Source organism: Parus major, chromosome 5 (assembly GCF_001522545.3).
Source record: "Parus major isolate Abel chromosome 5, Parus_major1.1, whole genome shotgun sequence".
NCBI classification, from domain to species: Eukaryota; Metazoa; Chordata; class Aves; order Passeriformes; family Paridae; genus Parus; species Parus major.
This window is the reverse complement of record NC_031774.1, coordinates 8168820-8175822: the sequence shown is the minus strand read 5'-3', so window position 1 is coordinate 8175822 and position 7003 is coordinate 8168820.

Genomic DNA, 7003 nt, shown 5'->3' with positions numbered 1-7003 from the left:
ACAGAAGCCTTGCTGTTCTGCATTTGAGTAGATTGACTTTATTTTATCATGAATACACACAATTTTTATAGTGCCCATTTACTCAGAATGACTTTAGCATGATGTATTTTTATCTCTAGGTTATCAAAAGTCCCACCTGACATAAGATTTGCAGGTACAAAAAGCAGTTGCCCTTCTTCAAAACCATCATTGAATTTATTTTCAGTCTCTGAGATTTTACACTTGAGAGCAGGCAGAATGTATATTAAAAGGCAGAGCATATATAGAAATTACGAGTTTGACATAAATACTGATAGGAAATAAAATCAATTTTGCATCCTTGGTTAAAGGATGAGATGTGTCTCTTGCAGCCCACATTTGTTGTTCCCTGCTTCCTCATGTATGGCAGCTGAAGGGAAATCTCCCTTCCCTTTTTAATCATTTGGGGATCTATTTACAGGTATAAATTGTCCTCCTTGATACCCCTAAAAAGTAAATTTCCAGAGGTTACATCTTTGGGAAGTGAGCACCACACAAAACTGAGCCCTACAAACCTCTCTGGTTTTGCTGTATGGATATTGTCATTTATACACAGACCTCATGCTGTGACTTTTCTCCTATTCTCACATAACTCAGCAAATGTCACAAGAGTTTGAAAATACAGCTGCTATTTAAATAAGATGGATTAACACATAGTATAATGGAATTGGACAAAAATTCTACAAAGACAGTGAAATTGCCTGCTTGTTTCTTGTAGATAGACTCAAAACTCAGCAAAAATTCAATTTAGTGCCAGTAGATGGAGCTTGACACTTCTTGGCAAGATCCCCTCACATTAGCACAGCATGGGAATTCTTATTGAAAACCGACAAGTAATTTTTATTCTTTCCCTTTCAGCTTAATTTGCTGTTGTGGGTAAGATTTGTAATGAAAAATACTGTCCAAATATTACCTGTTGAAAGGCAGGTTCAAATACTGTGACTGTGCAGAAATATAAAGGGGAAGCTTATTAATGCTACTTTAAAAGCATTGTGCCTCTGAATGGTTCTGGACTGTGTTTTTTGGCATAACCTTTCACAAAGAGTCAACAGAAGTCTTGTGCTTATGTGAAGCTGAGGACAACAGAGCTTAGTGGGGGCTAAAGAAGGCATGTTCTTAAAAGCTCAAGTGCTTAAGGATAGAGTTAAGCAAAGCTTTACTGATTCTGGCCTTGCTTTACCTAATTTCTTACTAACAGAGACTGAATAACATAGAAATGTTTCTCTCTTGTGAACATAAAAAAATTCAACTCTTAGTCAATATATTTTAAATAAATCCTAATCAGAAGGGTTGTCTGTCTGAATGTTGTCTGTCTCACCTTTTTGTCCTCAGAAAAACCTCACAAAAATTTGTGAAGTGCAAATTAATTACACACTTGCTTCCCCTCCAGAATTAGTAAGACGATATATAGGCTCTCCCACCTTGGAGTTATGAGTTGAGCAAACTGTTAATTTTCAGTACTCCAGGTAATTTTTTTTCCCATAGAATGACTACTTCATGCTATTTTCTGGGTACATAATCCTTCACAAATGAGTAACTTAGTAGTGTTTGGTTCTCTGGACAGCAGGAGACTGATTCCAACTGGCTTGGCAGCCACAGCAGCATGGCTTATCCCTTTTCTGTTCTGAAACCACAGATACTCATCTTGAGTGATGTGGGGCGAGGACACATGCCAGGCCTAAGAGTCCTCAATAAAACATGCATAAGAAATGATGAGAACCGAGGGTTGCTGTGGGAAGCTGTATTTCATCCTGAGCCACAGCACATGCCATTGCAATTCCAGTAATGGCAACAGGAGCCAGGCTGCAGCAGGACGGTGACAGACCGTGGCAGTGGCAGGGTGGCCACATTCTGCATGAGTCACAGGGAGCCTGCAGATAAAATGCGGTAAAACATCTTGGCTAGGACAGTGTGAACAGACACAAGAAGAGATAAAGTCAAGTGATGCTTTGAAGATGGTCTGATCTTTAAATATGGTTCAGATTAGAGAGGCTGCTAGAGGGCTGAGGTCTTGCTGAGCAGGGCCTGCGTTGTTATTCCCAACTTTTTCTCCACATGAGGAAATGAGGGAGCCATGTTCCTACAGATAATGCCGCAGTGCTGCCCTGGCCCTTCTGCCAAGGCTGTGCAGCCCTGCCTGGTGTCCATCATCTCCAGAGACAGCCCCGTGTTCCCCAGGGACAGACCTGACCTCAAATGATCCCACTGCAGCAGGACACTGTGTGGGGAACCAAAAACATTTTTTTAAAAAATTCTTTCAACTAAACTTCTGTGAATAGAGACAAAACAACATCAAGAAATCCCAACCACTATTAAAGCTCAGCCCAGTGATCTTGCTTAGGGTACTCAGCGAGTGGCATCAGTGGGTGTCCTTGATGCAGTTCTCTGCTCCATTTGTAAGCAACTCCACTTTCCTTTCTGCCTTGTCCTTCTCCCTTGGAAAAATCACATTGGACTAAGCTCTGTCCTTTACCACTTCCCAATTTCTTCAGAGGTTATTTCCTTTCTTGGTTAGAACACAGGAAACAATCTTAATGCTACAGGCAAGTATTCAGAAGTCCATCCATTTTGGAACAAACCAGTTGGAAATTAATTGTCCATTCAGACAGCTTCAGTGACACCGGATCATGGCCTTGGTCAGAAAACCAATTATCCCATTGTTGTTTTGGTTATCTTTTAATGTTTAACCATTCTCCTCTTTTTCTGTCACTCACCTACTCTCTGCTATTACCTACCCTCCAATCTGGTGACGTCAGGTTATATGTTTGGCAATGGGTTTACTGCTTCTTTTTGAAGCAGTCAGGATGTCTTCAGGCTCTGGAGCAAAAATAAATGCTGACTACTCCTTTTGATGCAGAGGAATGTTACAACATAGTCCATTACCAGATGATTAGAGGAGCAGAAATAAACCTTGAGCACAAAGCCGCGGTTCCCTGCTCAAATGACACTAACCCTATTTATAGACACGGAGTAGGCAGAAAGTAGATGAAGAACCAAAACATTAGGGAAATAATTTTCTCAGGCACCACCAGGCAATGACAGAATTATCTCAGTAGTATTTAGCTTTTGATATTGAAAAGCAGGAAAGTGTGTGAAGGGCTCTGGGACAGCCTCACCAGGCTCCCTGCGCTCCCAAGGAGGAGCACCACGGCTTGGAGGCAGCTGTGGAAAGGCTGAACAGGCTGAGGTGGACAAAGGTCTGAACAGAATGTGCAGTGTCTGCGTTTCCAGAGAAGTGACTGAAATTAATGACATCCTTCGTGATATTTTTAGGCTTTCTCCAATCCCTTACTCTGGTGGGCCGAATGATGAGCAGAGTAGAAATGTTCGTGATGGGAGAGTGCCAACATCCAGAACTGGCAGATGCTATAATTGGAAACATTGAAAGGTTGATGGATGGTATAAGATTTTAAAAGATTTGAAATTTCTGAATGAGTGTATGGCAAGTCAGACACACTGAAGGGGAAGAAAGTGATTTTATTTACTGACTCCATTCAAATGACATAAAACACTATCCTTGGAGGAGACAAGACCCCCATTTCCACTGTAGTGACACACTTGCAGAACAGAAATTATATAAAAATTGATGGATTTACACCAAAGATGTAAATATTTTGTATAAAAAATACATTAAGGCCTCAGAGGGACTGACTGGGATTTGTAGTGAATTGCCATCAAATGCTTTATCAGGAGGGGTCATGAGACATACAGCAGGTTATGCTATTACACAAACTCTGAACCAGTATTCTGGGTTTTTGGTAGAGAGAGAGTTTTTACATGTTAGCTCAGACAATTTATCAGGCTGAACCTGTTTTCCTACAAAAATGTTACAATAAGAGCAAGATTACTTTAGAAGTTGGTCTCTTTTCTTCTGAAATTACATTAAACTCTTTGCTTGAAAGGCATAACATGGAATAGGTAATTTGAAATCTATTTCCTTCATTTTCAGTGGTATTATTCAGGATTTATGCAGACTTAAGTGAAAAAGTTTAAATCTTTAAAAAAGTTTAAAATTTTAAATCTGCAGCCTGGCCATAGCATCTATTTTACACAGCTATAGAGGAATTAGCCTTTCTCAGGAATTCTTGTTGCTACAAAGAATAAGACCCCCCAACCAAAGCCAGGATCTATGCCGGGAAAAGAAAAAAAATTGAAGAGAGAAGGGGGAAAGAATCAGATCATTCATTTCAAGAAGAGAAATTAATTTATTGAAAGAAAGAGGTTCAGTTCTAGAAGCAGTGAAAATGTGCAATGAATCATCATAAAACTGAACAGGAAACTACTATGAGAATGGCACATGCAGAATGAAGCTGGAAAATTAAGGCCAGACTGAGAATTCAAACTCCGAGATCTCACCAAGGTAGTAAACACAGGAGTAATTTGCCAAGTAAAGTTGTCAAGGGAGGAAAGGTTGGATAACTTGTGGGGAAGACAGATGTTCTGTACTTGAGAGAGTGGATTTAAGGTTTTGCTGGCACTTCAGGAACACAGAGAAGAGATAAACGTAAAAGGCTTGTTGGACTTGGGAGATTTTTCCTCTTCCTGTCCAGCAATGCCTGTTCAACTCCTGCCTCTGATGTGCTGTTCCAAAGACAAGCACAGGTCGAGGGAGGACAGTTCAGTCAGGCAGGAGAGCACAGCCAATGGAGGTTGCAGTGTAAACTCACTTAAAGTAAAAGAAGAAAGCAAGTTGTGTCAGAAAGGAGTTGGAATTGATTTGTCATTGTGCTGCAATTAGATGCAATTAAGGATGCAGCATATAAAAAATGTCAATAGCTAAAACCTGTCACCTGGAGAGTTTCTTTCCAAGACTAGGGACAGGGAAGGAACTTTCCCCCCACCTTCCTATGGCAGTTCCTAAAAATGTTTTTAATGAGGGTTTCAAATGGGTTATGGACAGAGTGAAAGATGCTCAGGCAGATAATTGCATTCCTTATAAACCCATTAACTGAAAGTTGGAGGAAGGTGGAAGGCAGATAACAGCAATGGCCATGTCCCATGACAGGTAGAGGAAGAAGAAGAAAGGGAATACCGAGGGGAATTTTCGAGAATAAACCCTGTGATCCTGCTGTGTGGGAATGTGCTGAATTCAGCACCGAAAGCAAAGCATCAAAGTCTGTCCCAGCAGCTTTCTGTGCCATGGGGGAAGGCAGGGAGTCCAGGGAGGTATAAATCCCATGGGGAAGCCAAGAGCAGTGCTGAAGGAAGCTGCTGAACCTGTCAGGACAAGCCAGCTATCACAGACTTTGAACTCTGCAGATCCCTAAAGGTGGATAAGTCAAAGGTATCATGCAATGGCGGTCATGATGAACCATCACAAAAAGATATTTAGGTCAAATGGAACAGAAAAAGAACTTCCTTTTCTTTTTATTTGTTTGTTTTTGTTTCTTAAGGAAAGTTCTTGTATGCAGTGGCTCCCTAGTGAAAGGGAAAACTGAAGGGTCTAGAACTCACCTGCACTACTTGATGAGGCAATCAACATTGTCCCCAAACTACAAATTTAACCAACTTCAAGGTGTCTGAAGCCCTAGAGAGCTATCATCTCTAAATAAACCCTAAAGAGCTGTTTCCATACATCCCCATGACCAGAAGCTGGTATTTGACAGTAACTTGCTCAATTTTTATTTTCACTTCATATATATTTTTTCCCCCCACAGAGAAAACAACCATATCCTTTAGACTCCCTACAGTCTTCTTTATTTTGCTTTTCTGGACTGCAGACCAGAACCAATTTTTCAGATTCTATTAAATTCTTTTGGGGATTTAACTACAACTTTCAGTACTGATCACTTCGAGCCTATGACCCCCTTCACACTTGTTCTGTGAAATGGACATTTTATGTCCAACTGGTTGTTCAGTGCAGAAGAAGCTATAAAAGGTGCAAACATTCCCTGAGATACCAAATTTTACACTTAAATTTTAGTTTTACCCTCGTGGAAACTCAGGACCACAGGCTGGGGATCTCATTTGGCTGCTCTTTTTCCAGTTAAAGCTCTCACTACCAAGACTCAGTCAAATAAGTAAAATAAGACTTGAAGCTCCAGGATTCTGGTTTTTTCCAGATCTCCTCTCTACCTATTTTCTCATCCATCCCTAAATACTATGGGAAGAGTCATATTTATTTCTTGCTGTTCTTGGTGTCTTATTCAGATTCCTGCTTAGATTTCTCAGCCCACAAATCAATTTTAAATCTCTGTCTCAAAGGACCAATAAATCTACTATTTTGTGCATTCTGGCTCTCATTTCTCCTCATGGGCTTTCTTGCTATTTTCACTACATTTTATACTTCTCATCAAACCTGTTCCCATCCTGTCCTCCTTTTTGCCTCTCTTCCAGGTTTCTCTCCTCATTCTCTGCTCATTTTGAATAAGTTTCTCCTTGTAACACTCTTCTTTCAGCAAAGCTTTCAATGATTGTCCCACCCACAGGCCTTAGCCATAGCCCTGTTGAAGACTGTGGAAAGCTTTTAGTGAACTTTGGATCATGCACTAGAAGTGGTGGTCCCTGAGGCTGCCTTTGTGTTCCAGTCTGTGCAATAAATTTCAGGAATATTTTGTGAATCTAAGTTAGTTTTCTTCCTGAAAACTAAATTTTGGGCGTGTTTAAAGTACACCCACTATTTAACTCAATGTAACTGGACGTATTTGTTAATTTAATCTGAAAAAGAATAAATCTTGGATAATGTCCAAACCCAGAGATTGTCTAAATAAGGAAAGGATTGAAAAGAAAGGAAAACACCAGGAAAGTAAGGGATTGAGAGCTTCCTGGAGACAAGAAGCAGGTATAGCCAAATGCTGGAGCTGAGGATTATTTAAAATTCCTTTAACCAGTGTACTTCTTCGTGAGATGGATCAAATACTGTTTCTATTAGATGACAGGGGTTCATTTCCTTTCCTTAGATAAACACTTTAAGGTGCCAGACTCCTCTGTGAGATGATAAATGACTTCCTAGACGTCATCATAAAGGAAGTTGTTCCTTATAACT